Here is an 18,397-nt window from a genome sequence, read left to right on the forward strand (position 1 = left end):
ATTTGATGATTGTATTTTGGACTTGTTGTATCATATTCTATATAAATAAAGGCATTTGGTTTTTGGTTATTATACTTTCTTGTATTGGTGCCAAATAAACTAAGTATAATAACGTCCTTGAGTAGACGGTTCTCACCTATATCAATCTATTAGTTGAACCGATAGTGAGATGATATAGGGAACACTACTCTTAATCATTCCTAGTCGAGTATTAACATTTAGGGACAATGTTAATGCAATAAGACTAGCATGTAGGTCAACTCGATGACTTGATCTCACAAGTCATGGATATAGAGATATAAAGTTGACACATGGGTATACATTGGAGAATGTATACTGAATGACCTGCCATGAGAAATTATCATGGATCGTTATATGAGTGTCATATATTTTCTCATGTGGCTATTAGTATGATTATTAGTCCATAGACCTGAAGTCACCATTGATCCCTATATAAGGAGTTATGTACTTTAGTTTCGTCAAACGTCACCCGTAACTGGGTGGACTATAAAGGCGATTACTGGGTATGTAACGAATTATGCAGAGGGATGTGAGTGATGTCGATGGGATCTATCCATCCAATATGATGGGAGAGACATCGATATTCTTGATAGAGTGAGACCACGAAGTGCATGGTCATGCCCAAATGAGTCAATATGAGATATTGAGCTCATTTGATTTAGTGAGTCTACTTGGAGTTCAAGATTTAGATTGATTAGAGGATGACACGGTCTATGCCTCACATTGATCAAACTAGATATCTAGGATAGAAGGACACTTGTCATATATTGTGAGGAGTCACAATTAGTAGTCACAAGGTGATGTTGGATCTCAACATTCTTGTAACTTGGGTAGTAATGATGTGTTGCTAGATACCGCTCATTACTTATGCTTCTAAATGGGTTTAGAAGCATTGCCAACATTACAAGAACCTATAGGGTCACACACAAAGGGAAATTAGATTGAGATTAGGTTCATTTGATGAACCTAAAGGATTAGGTTTATTTGATGAACCAAATTGGATTAAGAGTAATCCAAGGTAGGCTAATTGAGTTGGACTCAATTTGGTTCATGTGTTAAGTGAGTCTAATTTGGACTTAGACTCATTTAATTAATTTAATTCAATAAATAGAGATTCATTAAATTAAAATTGACTTGAACCAATGGTTAGATTAGATCAACCAAGGGAGAGAAGTGGTCAAGTTTGACTTGACATAAGTAGGAAGATGAAGAGTCAAGTTTTGACTTGACTTTGACTTGACCAAAGCCACATCATCAAGGCTTCTTCATTTGGTCAAGTTTGACTTGACCAAATGCCACCTCATGGGAGTTACCAAGAGTGGTGACTCTTGATATTCCATGGGAGTTACAAGCCAAAAATGTGGCCGGCCACTTTTATTCATGAAAAGGAGTTTCATTTTTCATGTGTAACTCCATCTTCTTCTTCCTTGGTTCTCTTCTCTCCCTCTCCTCCTCCACTACTGATCTCTAAGGTTGCTAGCACCTCCTTAGAGGTTTTTCTCCATCTCTTGCTTGTGTGGATACACATAGAGAAGTGTCTACTTTGACACTTTCGAGATCCGACGAACCGAGGACGAGCGGGATACGCGAAGGGCTTCGCTTCAAAGGTATAACCCTTTTTCCATGTAGATCTAGGAGTAGATCTCGGTAGAAACTCGTATTCGTAGTTTTCAAAAATTTTCTTTGCACGGATCCGTTGGCTTTGGGGCTTTCGGGGTTTCCGCGACGCGAAAATGCAATTTTCGCAGCCCGAAAAACCCAACACTGACGTACTGAGCCACATCTCTTTTCATACCAGACCACCAGAATTTCTTTTTCAAATCTTGGTAAATTTTGGTGGATCCCGGATGCATTGCATAGGGCGTTGAGTGGGCTTCTTCTAGTATCTTCTTTCGCAACTCCGGGTCGTCGGGAACACATAAACGATTCTTGAGGTATAATATTCCACTGTCAGTGAAATGGAATCCGTCATTCTTTCCCTCTAATACTTCTTGCTTTATCCGCTGGATGCTTAGGTCACGAGTTTACTTCTCCAATACATCATAGAACAGTGTTGGTGCTATAGTCAGGGTAGAGAGTTGTCCGGTCACATCTTCAGCCCCGTAGTACCAATTTTCCCTGGGTTCCCCAATGAACTCAAATATCGGTTCAGCTTCAGGTCGGAAAACCACTTTTCTTTGACGACACTCGATTGAAGCGCCGTACTTGCTCAGGAAATCCATGCCCAATATACTTTCATAATCTTGCATGTCAAGCACTATCAGATCACAGTAGAGTTCTCTATTTGCGATTCTGATGGGTGCGGCTCGCAGCATATGAGTAGATGGCATTACTTCTCCCGAAGGCAGGGTTGTTAAGAATTTCCCATTTAAGGCTTGTGGTGGTATCTCTAACTTCTCCATGAAGGGTGTAGAGACAAACGAGTGTGTCGCCCCAGTATCAAATAACACATTAGCATATTGACTGAAAATAGGCAGCTGACCTGTGACAATGGTAGAGACACTTGCCACATCATCTTTGGTAAGAGATAAAAAACCCTGGCGTTTGTCGTAGCTGGCGGGGCTTCCAATCTCCCTTGGCTAATCGGAGTTCCTTCAATGGCAGCCTGCATCAGGTGTAGCTGTGAGGGCGCACTCCTGTTCTGGTTATACTACTGGGATGGTGTCTGGGACTGGGTAAGGCAGTCTCTGGCCATATGTCCTTCCCGTCTGCAACTGTAACACTTTCTCGTACCCTTGTGGCATACTCCGGAATGCTGCTTCCCACAAATGCTACACTGAGGGTACTTAGGTTGCTTATTTGCTGGTCCTCCTTTCGTGTTGTTCCATTGCTTCCTTTTTCCATTAGAGTTTCCTTTCCATCTCGTTTTGGTACCCTGAGGTTTCTGTCCTTCCGTCTGTGCCTGATTCTTATTCTCGTTCATCACCTTCTGATAATGTTCGGTGATCAGGGCACTGTTGACCAGTTCTTCTGTAGTCTGCGGTCTATTAATTCCGCAGGCCACATTTAATGCTATCTCGGGTCGGAGCATTTTCAGCATCAGTCTAACCCTTTCTCTTTCCGTGCTGACTAACTCTGGGCAGAGGCGTGCAAGACGGTTGAAGCGCTTCACTACTTCGTTCACTGATAAGTCACCTTGCCGGAACTCGATGAACTCGTTGTAATGCCGGTTCGTTACTTGCATATGGAAGAATTCCTCGAAGAACTCTGCCTCGAAGTCCATCCAGTTCATCAAATTAATTTGTCTCTTAGCCTTAACTTTTTCCCACCACATTCTTGCGTCTCCGGAAAAATAGAATGACACGCATTTGATCTTTTCTGATACAGGCCAGTCCAACAATTCCACAATACTTTCCACCGTCTTGAACCAGGCTTGGGCGTCCCATGGCTCACAAGTACCCGAGAAGTTCTCCATCTTTAGCCTTAGCCACTGTATCAAGTAGGTCTCCTGTCGGACCACTGGGGCAGGGGCTACCGGTGGTACTGGTGCAGCTATTGGTGTAACGGGCACTGCATTCTGATTTGCTGGTGGGGTGACAGGGTTTCCTTGCTGATTCATCAGAGCAGTGATTACTTGTTGTTGTTCCGTGATCTGACGCTGGAGATCTGTGACTACCTGGGTCAGATCTGGTGGGGTCACTATCTCATCGGCCCTGTTACCGCGTCTTCTAGCCATATCTATTTTCATAATAACAATAAGGCTAGCATAAGTCTAGAGTCATCCTACTTATATTCGTGCATATTAAATATCGTTTATCATGCATAAAGGAAATCCATATCAGTCATACTTAGGTTCATCGATACTAAAACATTTACTATTATGCATAAATAAAATAGAGTAAGTACAGAAAGTCTTACTTGGAGCGGCAGGATGGAGGCTTGATGTGTGTGTAGCGGAAAGGCTAACCTGGCTCTGATACAAACTTGTAACGCCCGCCCCCCTGCTAGTAGGGCGGGGTTACTTTACTTAACTATTTGCGGAAACATACATGCATATTAAAATTTCTTCTAAAGTAAAACAGTAGAAATATCATGAAGTCATGCGGGACAATAACATAATAAACTTAGTTCATGTCAACAAAACAAAATATCATAAACAGGTCTTTTATTTGTCTTTGCCGAGCCACCACCACACACATCTCCTTGCCTCTCCTGTAGCTCCCCTAGTTCATCAATTCTTTGCCTTTATCTGCGGTACAAGGAAAGTAAGTTATAAGCACACAGGCTTAGTAAGATCCTTTCCTACTCACAAAAACCATATATCAAAGCATAAACACATAAGCATATAACCATGGAAATATGATCATTTAACATCATATTGTGAAAACATAGCATCATAGCATATCATCTCATAAAGAACATCATGCTATATCATATCGTAAATCATAAGAGCATCATGTCATATAAATCATAAGGGCATAGCATGTCATATCATAAATCATATCATATCATCTCATAAAGAACATCATGCTATATCATATCATAATCATCATGTCATAAAATCATAAGGGCATAGCATGTCATATCATAAATCATGTCATATCATCTCATAAAGAACATCATGCTATATCATATCATAATCATCATGTCATATAAATCATAAGGGCATAGCATGTCATATCATAAATCATATCATTCAAGATGTCTTTTAAAACATGTGTCATGTCATATGCAAGATGTCTTAAAAACATATCATATAGTACTTGAACATAATATCATCATGAGGGCCCGGCTTGTACCACATATATACATAAATGTGCAATCCCTAGGACAGGGTAGCTAGCCCCGAACCTACTAGGGATCTAGGTCCGTACTACGACCGTCGACCTAGGGGCGTACTAAGGAGCCCATCCCTTTACTAGACCCGTTCATAGTCCGTCGGCCTAGGGGCGCTTATGGAGCCCACCCTTGGTACAAGCCATACAAAGTAAAGTAGTATATCATGGTTCATGTCATAACATAGAGCCCACCCTTGGTGCTCTTAGTCGCCAAGGGGAAGCAACTCTTAGGCCTTCACTTATCATGCTATAAAGAGTGCTCTTAGTCCCAACAAAAAGGGAAGCAACTCATAGGCTTTTGCTTATCATATCATAAAACATGCATATTTGGCCACATAGCACATCATAAGAGACATTATTATGTATGGATCATAAGCATACATAAATGATCATATTATTTGTCATATTATAAAGTATGGATACTTTAGCACATAGCACATCATAAGAGACATTATCATGCATGGTTCATAGGTATACATAAATGAACACATCACCTATCATAGAAAAGACATAATCATGCATAGAATCATTAAATAACATATCTTTATTCATAACGTAGCATGTAAGGCACATCTAGGCTCCTAAACCCATTATGGCCGAAAGTTCAAGAGTATGCACTTAACTTTAAACAACATACAAGCATAAGAATCTCATGTTAACTTCATATCATATCATAAGGAAAGTCATAAGCATGTTAATCCAATTTTTAAGCTTTCCTAGGTCTTGATCCTTATCATGGCCGAAAGTTCATGAAGAAGGAAAATAAACTCCAAACAATATACAAGCATGAATATCAAGCTAACTTCATATCATATCATAAGGGAATCCATGAGCATGCTAGATTAAATTTTAAGCTTCCTTGAACCCTAGAAATGTTCATGGCCGAAACCTTATAATGAAGAAAATCAAGCTCTAAACAACATGCAAGCATAAATATCTAGCTAAATTCATATCATGTCATAAGAGAATTCATGAGCATGGTAGGTTAAATTTTTAGCTTCTTTGAACCCTAAAATGGATCATGGCCGAAAGTCTCATGAAGAGGGAAATCAAGCTTTAAACAACATACAAGCATGAATATCAAGCTAACTTCACATCATATCATAAGGAAATCCATGAGCATTCTAGATTTAATTTTATGCTTCTTTGAACCCTAGAAGTGGTCATGGCCGAAAGTTTCATGAAGAGGAAACATCAAGTTCTAAAAAACATACAAGCATAAACATCTAGCTACCTTCATATCATATCATAAGGGGATCCATGAGCATGGTAGATTTAATTTTAAGCTTCTTGGAACCCTAGAATATTCATGGCCAAAACTTTATAAAGAAGATGGTCAAGCTCTAAACAATATACAAGCATAAATATCTAGCCACATTCATATCATATCATAAGGGAATCCATGAGCATGCTAGATTTAATTTTAAGTTTCTTTGAACCCTAGAAATGTTCATGGACGAAACTTTATAAAGAAGAAGGTCAAGCTCTAAACAACATACAAGCATAAATATCTAGCTAAATTCATATCATATCATGAGGGGATCCATGAGCATGCTAGATTTAATTTTAAGCTTCTTGGAACCCTAGTAATGATCATAGCCGAACTTCAAGAAGGTGATCCTAGGTTCTTAAGCATTCTAACCTCCTGGAAAATACGTAAACAACTTGTATCACAGGTGAGAGGATACTTACTTCCTTTCTCTTGTTGTTCCTAAAGAAAGTGGTACCCTTGTGAGGAGGAAGAAGGAGCTTCTCTTCCTAGTTCTCCCTTTTGTTTTCTCTTTCTTGTACGGAGTAAACCTTGAGACTCCTTCTTAGGAATTGGTTTTCTTAGAGAGAAAACCTTAGCTTGGATTTTGGAAATGAGGGAGAAAGAGGTTTAGGTTTCGGTGGAGAAGGAAGAAGGAGAAAGAAGGAGGAGGAAGAAGAAGGAGGAAGAATTAACAAATTTTCTTTACTTTTCTTCTCTCATTCCTATTTATTCCTCATGTAAATGAAACATGTCCTCATTCATCCCCTCAACTCCTCTATTTCTTCACTCTCTTAATTCCCACGAAATTAGAGGAAAAGAAGGAAGGAAGGCAACTTGGCTTTTGCTTGCTTCTTTTCTTAACCAAGAGGAAGAGGAGGTAAGCTACTTGGTTTTCTCTTGTTCCTTCACTTAACTATCTTCTTACCTTTAACTACAATTTCCATTCTTTTCTATTCATCTATTATTCATTACTCTAGTGGTTACCATACACCAATTTAACTCTATCATTTGTGGGAGGTTCAAGGTTCAAACCTTAACCTCTCTTTCTTTTTATTTCATTTTGGTTTCTAGTTTCATTTCTATTTTTCTTTTACATTTCGTGTGTGTTACAGATGTGAATCGCTCCTTGAGCAGCTCGGGGAAGATGTACGAGGGAGTCAATAGGATGGAAGATGAAGCGAATCTCATTCCTCATCATGGCCTAGCCACCAAGGAGTCGTCGATGGTCGGCGCAAGAAGCCACCGAAATAGAGATCCCTCAACCGAAGATGACCTGGACTCCACTGGTTCCCGTCGAGCTTCGGCGACGTGCTCCTCCAGCCTCAGCGTCGAGTCATCCGCTAGAGAACGGCAAGAAGAAGAAGAGGGAAAGAAGGAGATCGAGAAAGTGTAGAGAAGAGGAGAAGAGCACGGGATAAGGTTCGGCGTTTGGGGAGGAAAGAAATAAGAGAAAAAAAAAGGATTTATAATTAAAAACATTTCCTCACCTAAACGGTTATCCTAAACAGGCTTTATCCGTATTCGCCAATTCATCTCTTCACAACCCGTCGTACGAGCTCTGAAAAATTCCCAGAAATTTTCTAAAAATTCTAGAAAAAATTTATAAGGATATTTCTCAAATAACCTTATTATTTAAATTTCTCAATATCTTACACTAGCAGCCACAGGCTACCGGACAGTAGTAGAGCCATCGTACTCAGTCGGGTCAGGGTACTTCTGGGTCATCTGGCATCTAGACGTTTCCGATCTTCTCAGCAGAACCGCAAACAGTCCACCGGTGACCCTTACTGCACCTGATGCAGATCCCAAGATCACATCACCTCAACATGCTCCCAGGGGCAGTCAATTTGCTATTATTGTAAACTTCTTGGGCATATGAGCCGAGACTGTTTGCTGAAGGCTCAGCATGCAGCTTCTGGAGTTTCTATTCTGGGAGGACAGTTTGGTCAGTATGGAACTCAGTGATTGGTTCGAAAGCCCAATCATTACATCGTCAACAGAGGGCAGCTCCCCCTGCAACAGCTGCATATGACATGCATGGTCAGGAGCATTCTGGTGTACTTATAGAGTCCCAGAGTTGATTCCGGGAACTGCGCCAACATCAAAAGTTCCTTATCGTATAGCACCGAAAGAGTTGGACGAACTAAAGGTTCAACTCCAGGAGTTATTAGATAAGAGATTTATTCACCCTAGTGTATCTCCATGGGGTTCTCTGGTATTATTCGTCAAGAAAAAGGATGGTACTCTGTGGTTGTGGATCGATTATAGGCAGCTGAATGCAGTGACTGTCAAAAATAAGTACCCGTTGCCACGGATTGATGATTTATTTGATCAGCTCAGAGATACATCAGTGTATTCTAAGATTGATCTACAGTCCAGATATCATCAGCTGAGAGTCAAAGATTCTGATATTCAGAAGACAACATTCCACACTAGATACGGACATTACGAGTTTTTGGTAATGTCATTTGGGCTTACCAATGCTCCCGCGATATTTATGGATTTGATGAACCATATCTTTCTGGAGTATCTAGATCAGTATGTTATCATGTTTATCGATGACATATTGATCTATTCGCATTCTGAGGAGGAACATGCGCAACATCTTTGCATAGTCTTGGAGACTCTAGGACGACATCATCTGTATGCAAAGTTCAGCAAGTGTGCTTTTTGGCTATCCTTAGTTGGTTTTCTGGGACATGTGGTTTCAAGCTGAGGTATTTAGGTAGATCCTCAAAAGATCTAGGGTCTGACCAAAAAAGGCGTGAAGTTCATTTGGTCAGAGGTCTGTGAGACCAGCTTTCAAGAGCTGAAACGGAGATTAGTATCGACACTAGTTTTAGTTTTACCTTTCGGAGAGGACGGATTCGTACTTTACACAGACGCAACTCTACAGGGCTTGGGCGCTGTTCTGATGCAGTACGGCAGGGTAGTCTCCTATGTTTCTCGTCAGTTGAAGGAGCATGAGAAGAATTACCCAGTACATGATTTAGAGCTAGCCGCTATTATCTTTGCTTTGAAGATTTGGTGACATCATCTTTATGGTATTACTTTTGAGATTCTTACTAATCATAAGAGTTTCAGAAATATTTTCACACAGAAGGAACTCAATCTTTGACAGAGGAGATGGATGGAGTTCCTGAAGGATTATGATTGTACTATTAGCTATAACCCGGGTAAAGCTAATGTGGTTGCCAATGCACTTAGCAAGAAGTCCAGAGGGACTTTAGCTTGCCACCGAGTTATAATAATGGACTTGATTCAGGGTTTCTCCGAGTTGGGCCTTGAGGAGTAGAGACGGACAAAGCAGGGTATTCTTGTTACCAATGATTGCTCAGTCGTCGATCAGGATAAGGATTTGAGAGGCCTAGGCCGGTGATCAACATTTACAGTTCATTGGCAGCTAGATAGCTTCCAGACGGCAGACCGAGTTTACACAAGATGACGAGGGTATTGTTTATTTCTGAGGCAGATTATGTGTGCCTCAGTCTCACTCGGTTATGGAGGAGTTACTTCAGGAGGCTCATCGCTCTAGATTTGCTATCCACCCAGGCAGAACTCGTAAGTATTACGATTTGAGGTGTTCCTATTTGTGGAATGGTATGAAGAAAGACATTGCGGAGTTTGTTGCTAGATATCTTGTTTGTCAGCTGGTGAAGGTTGAGCACCAGAGACCTGCTGGTTTACTTCAGAGGATCCCTATTCCAGAGTGGAAATGGGAACACATTACTATGGATTTTGTGATAGGACTGCTTAGGACTCGACGAGGCCATGATGCAATTTGGGTAATCATTGACCGATTAACCAAATCCACACACTTTTTAGCGATCTAAAAGACTGATTCTTTGGATCGATTAGCAAAGTTATATTGTCGAGAGGTTATCAGATTACATGGTGTTCCTTTGAGCATTATATCGGATAGAGACCCATGATTCACGTCTTGATTCTGGTAGAGTCTATAGCAGGCTTTGGGCACACAACTCCATTTCAGTACGACATTCCATCCACAGATAGATGGGCAGTCAGAGCGGACCATTCAGACATTGGAGGACTTGCTGAGGTCTTGCGTTATGGATTTCAGAGGCAGTTGGGAGGATCACCTGCCATTGGTGGAATTCGCCTACAATAATAGCTATCATTCAGCTATCCAGATGGCACCGTTTGAGGCGTTGTATGGTAGACCTTGTCAAACACCCATCCTCTAGGAGGAGGTTAGGGAGGCCCAACTGCTAGGACCTTTGAGAGCTCAACAGGAGGCAGAATTGGTTCGTACTATCAGAAGGAGGATGTCAGAGGCGCAGGACCGGCAGAAGAGTTATGTTGACTGGAGATGGAGACCTCGGGAGTTCTCTATTGGTGATAATGTATTTCTGAGAGTTTCACCCATGAAAGGGGTGAAGAGATTTGGTCTTTGAGGTAAGTTAGCTCCATGATATATTGGTTCGTTCTAGATCTTAGAGAGGATTGAAGCAGTAGATTACCATTTGGCACTACCACCATCTCTAGCTGGCATTCACGATGTATTCCATGTATCTATACTGAGGAGATACGAATCTGACCCAGCACATATTCTGTCAGATATATCTGTTCCCATTCAACCTGACATTACTTACGAAGACGTTCCGATACGGATTCTGGACCACAGAGAGCGTCAGTTGCGGAACAAGACTGTCTGGCTGGTTAAAGTCGGATGGCAGTATCATTATGATGAGGAGGCTTCTTGGGAGCTGGAGGATACGATCTGAGCTCGATACCCCCATCTTTTTACTTGAGGTATGTGGGTTAAAATTTCTTTTAGCATTTATACTATTTGGTTATATTCTTGTGTTTGTTGTTGGTTATAGCGAAATTTGGGGATCAAATTTTTATTAGTAGGGGAGAATGTGAGATATCGAAAAATTTAAATAAATAGGGTTATTTGAGAAATAGCCTTATAAAATATTTCCGAAATTTTTAGAAATTTTCTAGAAATTTTTCGGAGCTCGTATGACGGGTTTTATGGGGACGAATTTACGGGTCTGGATAAAGCTTGTTTGGGATACCCATTTTAAGTGAGGAAATGTTTTATTTATAAATTTGTTTCCTTTATTTTTCTCCCCAAAACCCATCACCGATCCTTTCCCTAACTCGACCTCCTTCTTCCACTCTTCCCGACTCTCGTTCTCTCTCGCGGACAACATGAAGGCGACGAGAGCAGAGCTTCTCCTTTTGTGATCATCTTCATTCGCTGGAGCTTGCTGGAGCACAACGAGAACCAACAAAGTCCAGACTCTCTCGGCCAAGGGATCTCTATTTCGGTGGCTTCTTGTGCCGATCATCGACGACTCCTAGGTGGCTAGGGCATGGTGAGGAACGAGATTCGCGTCGTCTCCCAATCAATTGACCTTCCCTTTCCCCTCCTCTGGGTTCCTTCATCCCGATTCTCTCTGAACATGTTCGATGGTTCCTGCCGAGCCCTAGTTCTGTTCCAGTGTCGTGGGATTGAGCTAGATCCACCCAATCGCTGACGTGAATATACCTTAGGGCTTCGAGGCTAAGCTACCGAAACCCTTCTTCCCTCTTGATTCATTATCGAATTCTTATTGATTCACGGATTAGTTCTCTGTTCTGGTGTTATTGTGATGCGATTGATTCCAGGTGAGGTTCTGTAATCGTGAGTGAATACAGCAGAGAGGTTCTGTAGGCTGTGAGGTTTGCTTGTTTTTGGTCCGATAGCACCCCATCCAGTAGCTCTCCTGGTTTCCCCAATCACCAGTGGCTTTGGATCAAGAGCAAAGGTTTGAATTTGAGGTAAGGTGTAAGAATTGTTGTTCGTGTGTAGATTGGTTAGGTATATGTATTGGATTAGGAATAAATTTGATTACTAGTTGCTACATGATTAGATGTAGATCATGGTGAGATTTGATTATTTTAGTGGGTGATACATATTGTAAATAGTTGTTGATTATGATCAGATTTATTTGCTTAGATTAATCTAATGGAATGATTAGGGTTAATGCAATTAACCCTAGTCGACTATTGGATTTAATTTAAGTTTAGATTACTAATATAATTGGTGATTAGGGATTAGGTAACTAACCCTAATTGACCGTTATATTTAATTAGGTAGGTTGTGATTGTGTTTGATTAGGGTTTTTGCCCTAATTTAGTTTTAGGGACTTTATTTAGCTATTCTTTTAGATTTAGGTAAATAAACTATATACATATTGTTTAACGCAGGACTCTGATTCGAGACGGGTGTCTCGACTTTGGATTGCTTGAGAGTGCCTTCTATTTGAGGCGGGTACCCTTTGACTTATCTTTTGATATTGTCTTATGATATGTGTAGCATATATATAACTAGTGGTAATTGGTAGATTTATCACTTCCCTAGTTTTAGCTTATTTGATACCTAATACAGGCTTCTATTGTTATCTTCTGTACATTAAACTTGTATGCTCTTATCTTCTGCCATGCGTATCTATGTTCATAGAGATAGATTTATTTAGTGCTTCTTTATACTGTATTAGTCGCTAGACATACTTGTTATGTGTTTTTGGATTTATGTTGTTTATATCAAGGTTTTATATATGTGTTCATCTTTTTGGCACATATATATGGAGGAGGCTATGTTCAGGATGACATATTGTAGCATCATGCACCATCCCGCATGATTGCATGCTGGGCGATTGACGACTCCATTATTGTTGAGCTCGTCGGCTAGCTACATGGGCCTGCACACAACGTGACCATTACATGAGTAGTGGCACAACACCCAGGGTGTGTATGGCAGTTGCTTTGTTAGGCTCCGCTGTTCCGCTCATGGGTAGTGTGACTGCAGCGTGGTAGCCGACAGGGATCCCTCTCCATCATCACGTACCGAGATATAAGAGCATTGCGTTCCCTCACTATGTTTGAGGTAGGAGGATAGTTGTACTCTGACAACATCCCGTCCACTCGGTCACTCTTCAAGAGTAGTGATGGCAGAGTGCACGGTTGCCATAGCCCTACCTACTCGGTCTCACTATCGCGTGTGAGATGGCTGACTGGTGTCAGGGGGGACCATGTCATATTGCATCATATGCACATATTGCATTTATTGTGATTGTTGCATATTGGATTATGCATTTTGGTGACTGCATATGATTGGCATTCATACAGGATACATGCTTATTTGCTCTGACTATTTTTATCTGTGTATGTTCACAGTCGTATGGTTAAGCCTCGTAGGTAAGTACAGTTTATTTCAGTTATACATTTCTTATTATTCTTGCTGTGGACTGTATTACATGTTTATTGTTAGTTACTAAAGTTGATTCAGCTATGCATACCTGTTATACTGTTAGGAGACTGTACTATAGGTTATTGTTGGCAGTTATATGTTACTGTACATATCTATTGGTTACCGGCTGAGTTCTTTGGACTCACACCATTACATTACTACCTTTCAGGTTGTGGCCATCGGGAGATTCCAGTCGCTAGCCCCCTTTGTCGTGACGATTTTCGATTGTAGACTTTGGTATTTGTTTCTATGTCGATATATACCTGTGATGTGGGTTCTTATAGTTTGGACTTTGTGTTGAATATTTGGGTTTGCTACTCTTGTTTGCCGCTGCGGATATTTCATTATTTCATGGATTTCATTTCCTTCATTGTAGTGGAGTAGGATTTTACATATATCTGTAATGATTTTTATATCATATTTTCTTTTAGTTATATTTGTTGTCAGCTGGAGGCTGCATTATAAACTGCGTGGATTGACTATAAATTGCATGGATTATTTTATTTATGTATAATATTGTTCCGGCCGTGTAGGCCGAGGTATGGATATATGTATCTCAGGATTCATATTGTCACCCGTACAGGGGAGATGCCGCTGAAATTTCCTCGGTAGGGACTACCTGGGGTGTGACATAAATAGTAGGGGATACAGAATATATAATAAGGTTACATTAAGAATTGAAGAACCCACTAATGTAAAATTTGAGGAATCCAAACAAAACCTATAACAAACCCAACTTCAACCAATTGAATTTATTCAAGAAAATAATAATCAAGAAGGAACCAATGGTCATGAAGAAGAAGAAGTACCACTAGAGAATCAACCTCCTAGAACCATAAGATTCAACCCCAATCATCCAATTGATCAGATAATTGGTGATCCAGACTTAATGGTTCAGACTAGGTTATCTTTTAGAAACCTAAGCCAAATTTCTCTGATTTCAAAAATTGAACTTAAAACTATAGCTGAATCATTACTTGACCCAGACTGGGTCATAGCTATGCAAGAAGAACTAGCTCAATTTGAATGTAATGAAGTGTGGGACTTAGGACGAACACCCAAAAATAAGAAAATAATAGAAAAAAATGGGTGTTTAGAAATAAATTAAGCGAAACTAGGGAAATTACTAGGAATAAGGCTAGGCTAGGCTAGTTGCTAAGGGGTTTAGTCATTTTGAAGAACTTGACTATGATGAAACTTATGCCAGTAGCTAGACTAGAGTACATTAGAATGTTACTCAGTTATGCAACCCATAAAGGGTTCAGACTGTATCAAATGAATGTTAAATCTGCCTTTCTAAATGGGTTGATCAAAGAGACGGTCTATGTAGGCCAACCACCAGGGTTTGAATGTCTAGAGCACCCTGAGTATGTCTTTAAATTAAAGAAAGTCTTATACGGACTTAAGCAAGCACCCAGGGCCTGGTTTGAAAGGTTAACCTTTTACTTAATATCCAAAGGGTTTAACTAGGGTCAAATTGACCCAACACTATTCGTTAAATTAATAAAAAAAGGATATATTTATAACCCAAATCTATGTAGATGATATAATTTTTGGGTCAACTAATTCAGAATTTTTAGATTAATTCACAAACTAAATAAAACAAGAATTTGAAATAAGTTTAGTTGGAAAATTAACTTACTTTTTAGGATTGCAAATCAAACAAACAAATGAGGGAAATTATATTTATCAATAAAAATATACCAAAGAATTACTTCAAAAATTCGGGATAGAAAATACTAAAGAAATAAAAACACCTATGACAGTTAATACTATTCTAGACGATGACCCAAATAGAAAACCAATCGACTTAAAATACTATAGGAGTGCCATAGGTAGCCTACTGTACTTAACTGCAAGTCGACCCGACATTTTATATGCAATGAGTATGTGTGCTAGATACCAAACCTGTGCTAAAAAATCTCATTTGACTCAAGTCAAAAGAATCTTTAGAGACCTTAAAGGAACAACAAATGTAGAAATTTGGTATCCTAGAACTAATAATTTTGAATTAATAGGGTATTCTGACTCAGATTATGCTGATGCAAATTAGACCACAATAGCACAATTGGTGGATGTCAACTACTAGGTCCATCACTTGTCAGCTAGTTTAGTAGAAAGCAACATCGTGTTGCTCTGTCTACAACTAAGTCAGAATATATAGCCATAGGAGAATGTGTTGCCCAACTATTATGGATGATGCACACTTTAAAAGACTTTAACTTAAACCTTACAAATGTAAAAGTATTAATTGAAAATATTAGCTGAATTAATTTAACAAAAAATCTTGTGCATCATTCCAGAACCAAACACATTGAAATTAGGCACCACTTTATCAGGGATCATGTCACTAAAGGAGACATTGAATTCAAGTATATTGAGTCCAAATCTAATTTAGCTGACATATTTACCAAACCCCTCCCTGAAAGTGAATTTAGCAATTTACGTAGAAAATTAGGGATGTGTTTAATAGACTTGGATACTAAAATTGTAAAAACTATTTTCAAAAAATAATATTTTCAAATTCTAGGATAAAATCTTTATATTTTTTTTAAATCTCCCATTTCTAGAATTTTAAATCAGTTTTAGCCTTAGACTAGAATAATGTTAGTTAAAGCCCTAGAGCCAATCATTTGATGATTGTTGTATGAACTCATTATATCATATTCTTGTATATAAATAAAGGCATTAATTTTCGGTTATTATACTTACTTGTATTGGTGCCAAATAACTAAGTATAATAGTGTCCTTGAGTAGAAGGTTCTTACCTATATCAATCGATTGGTTGAATCGATAGTGAGATGATATAGGGAACACTACTCTTAATCATTCCTAGTCGAGTATTAACATTCAGGGACAATGTTAATGCGACGAGATTAGCATGTAAGTCAACTCGATGACTTAATCTCACAAGTCATGGATATAGAGATATCAAGTTGACACATGGGTATGCATTGGAGAATGTATACTGAATGACCCGCCATGAGAAAGTATCATGGATCGTTATAGGAGTGTCAAATACTTTCTAATGTGGCTATTAGTATGACTATTAGTCCTCGGACTTGAAGTCACCATGGATCCCTACATAAGGAGTTACCTACTTTGGCTTCGTCAAACGTCACCCGTAACTGGGTGGACTATAAAGACGATTACTGGGTATGTAACAAATTATGTGAAGGGATGTGAGTGATGCAGATGGGATCTATCCCTCCTATATGATGGGAGTGACATCGATATTCTTGATAGAGTGAGAACACTAAGTGCATGGCCAAGTCCAAATGAGTCAATATGAGATATTGAGCTCATTTGAATGAGTGAGTCTACTTGGAGTTCAAGATTTAGATTGATTAGAGGATGACACGGTCTATGCCTCACATTAATCAATATAGATGTCTAGGATAGAAGGACATTGTCATATATTGTGAAGAGTCACAATTAGTAGTCACAAGGTGATGTTGGATCTCAACATTCTTGTAACTTGGGTAGTAATGATGTGTTGCTAGATACCGCTCATTACTTATGCTTCTAAATGTGTTTAGGAGCATTGCCAATGTTACAAGAACCTATAGGGTCACACACAAAGGGCAATTAGATGGAGATTAGGTTCATTTGATGAACCTAAAGGATTATTCTCATGTGATGAACCAAATTGGATTAAGAGTAATCCAAATTAGGCTAATTGAGTTGGACTCAATTTGGTTCATGTATTAGATGAGTCTAATTTGGACTTAGACTCATTTAATTTATTTAATTCAATTAATAGAGATTCATTAAATTAAAATTCACTTAAATCAATGATTATATTAGATCAACCAAGGGAGAGAAGTGGTCAAGTTTGACTTGACTTGAGAGGAAGATGAAGGGTCAAGTTTGACTTGACCATTTGCCACCTCATTGGTGAGTTGGCATTAAGTGGGCTAATGATAATGTGCCACATCATCAAGATTAGCACATGTGTGTGCCAGATCATGAGAGAGATCAAGAGTTGAGACTCTTGATATCCCATGGGGTTTAAAAACCCCTTCTTGAATGTGGTCGGCCAGTTTAGTGTGTGAGAAGTTTCATTTTGTGTGGTAACTCCATCTTCTTCTTCCGCAAGATCTTTCTTCTCTCCCTCTCCTCCTCTTTGGCCGAATCTTTCAAAGGGTGCTAGCACACCTTTTGTTAGGTTTCTCCATCATTTGTTCGTGTGGATACATATAGAGAAGTATCTACTTTTATACTTTCGAGATCCGGCGAACCTTGGACGAGCGGGATTACGCGAAGGGCTTGACATCAAGGGTAACATCTTTATCTTGTAGATCTAAAGTAGATCTAGGCTTAGAAAACATGTATATGAAATTTTATTTTTTGCACGGATCCGTGGCATGGGAATTTCAGGGTTTCCGCAACGCAAAAAGCGGTTTTTGCGGCCCGAAAAACCCAACAAAAAGCTAATTTCCTGGACTGGTACAGAAATCTGAGAATAGTTCTCACCCAAAAAAGAAAACTGTACATTCTAGAGCAGCCCATTCCAGAGGCACCTCCTACCACTGTAACACCCACGAAATTATAAAATAGGTATATGAATATTATTTTCCTTAGAGCATAAAGAAATGATAAGAATAAGAGAAAAAGGAAAATAAAAACAAAAGAAAATATAGAATAAGAAGAGGTGAGGTCAAGGATTGAACCTTGAACCTCCCACAATTTATGGAGATAAATTGATGAATGATAACCATTAGGATAAGGAGAAATAATTAGATAGAAAGGAATGAAAATTTTAGTTAAAGGAGAAAAGAAAATTAAGCAAAGAGAACAAGAGAAAACCAAGTTGCTTACCTTCTTTTCCCTCTTGGTTAAGAAAAGGAGCAAGCAAAAGAGGGATTTACTACTTCCCTCCCTCTCTCTATTTTTGTGGGAATAAATGGAGTGGGGGAAAAGAGGAGTTGAGGGAGTGAATGAAGACATGTTTCATGGGCAAGGGAATAAATAGATTGGGAGAAGAAAAATAAGGGATTAAATCATTTCTTCCTTCTTCCTCTTTCTTCTTCATTCCTCACCGAACCAAGAAATCCCTCCCTCTCCTTTGTTCGAGAGCTAAGC

Source organism: Zingiber officinale, chromosome 7B (assembly GCF_018446385.1).
Source record: "Zingiber officinale cultivar Zhangliang chromosome 7B, Zo_v1.1, whole genome shotgun sequence".
Lineage (NCBI taxonomy): Eukaryota > Viridiplantae > Streptophyta > Magnoliopsida > Zingiberales > Zingiberaceae > Zingiber > Zingiber officinale.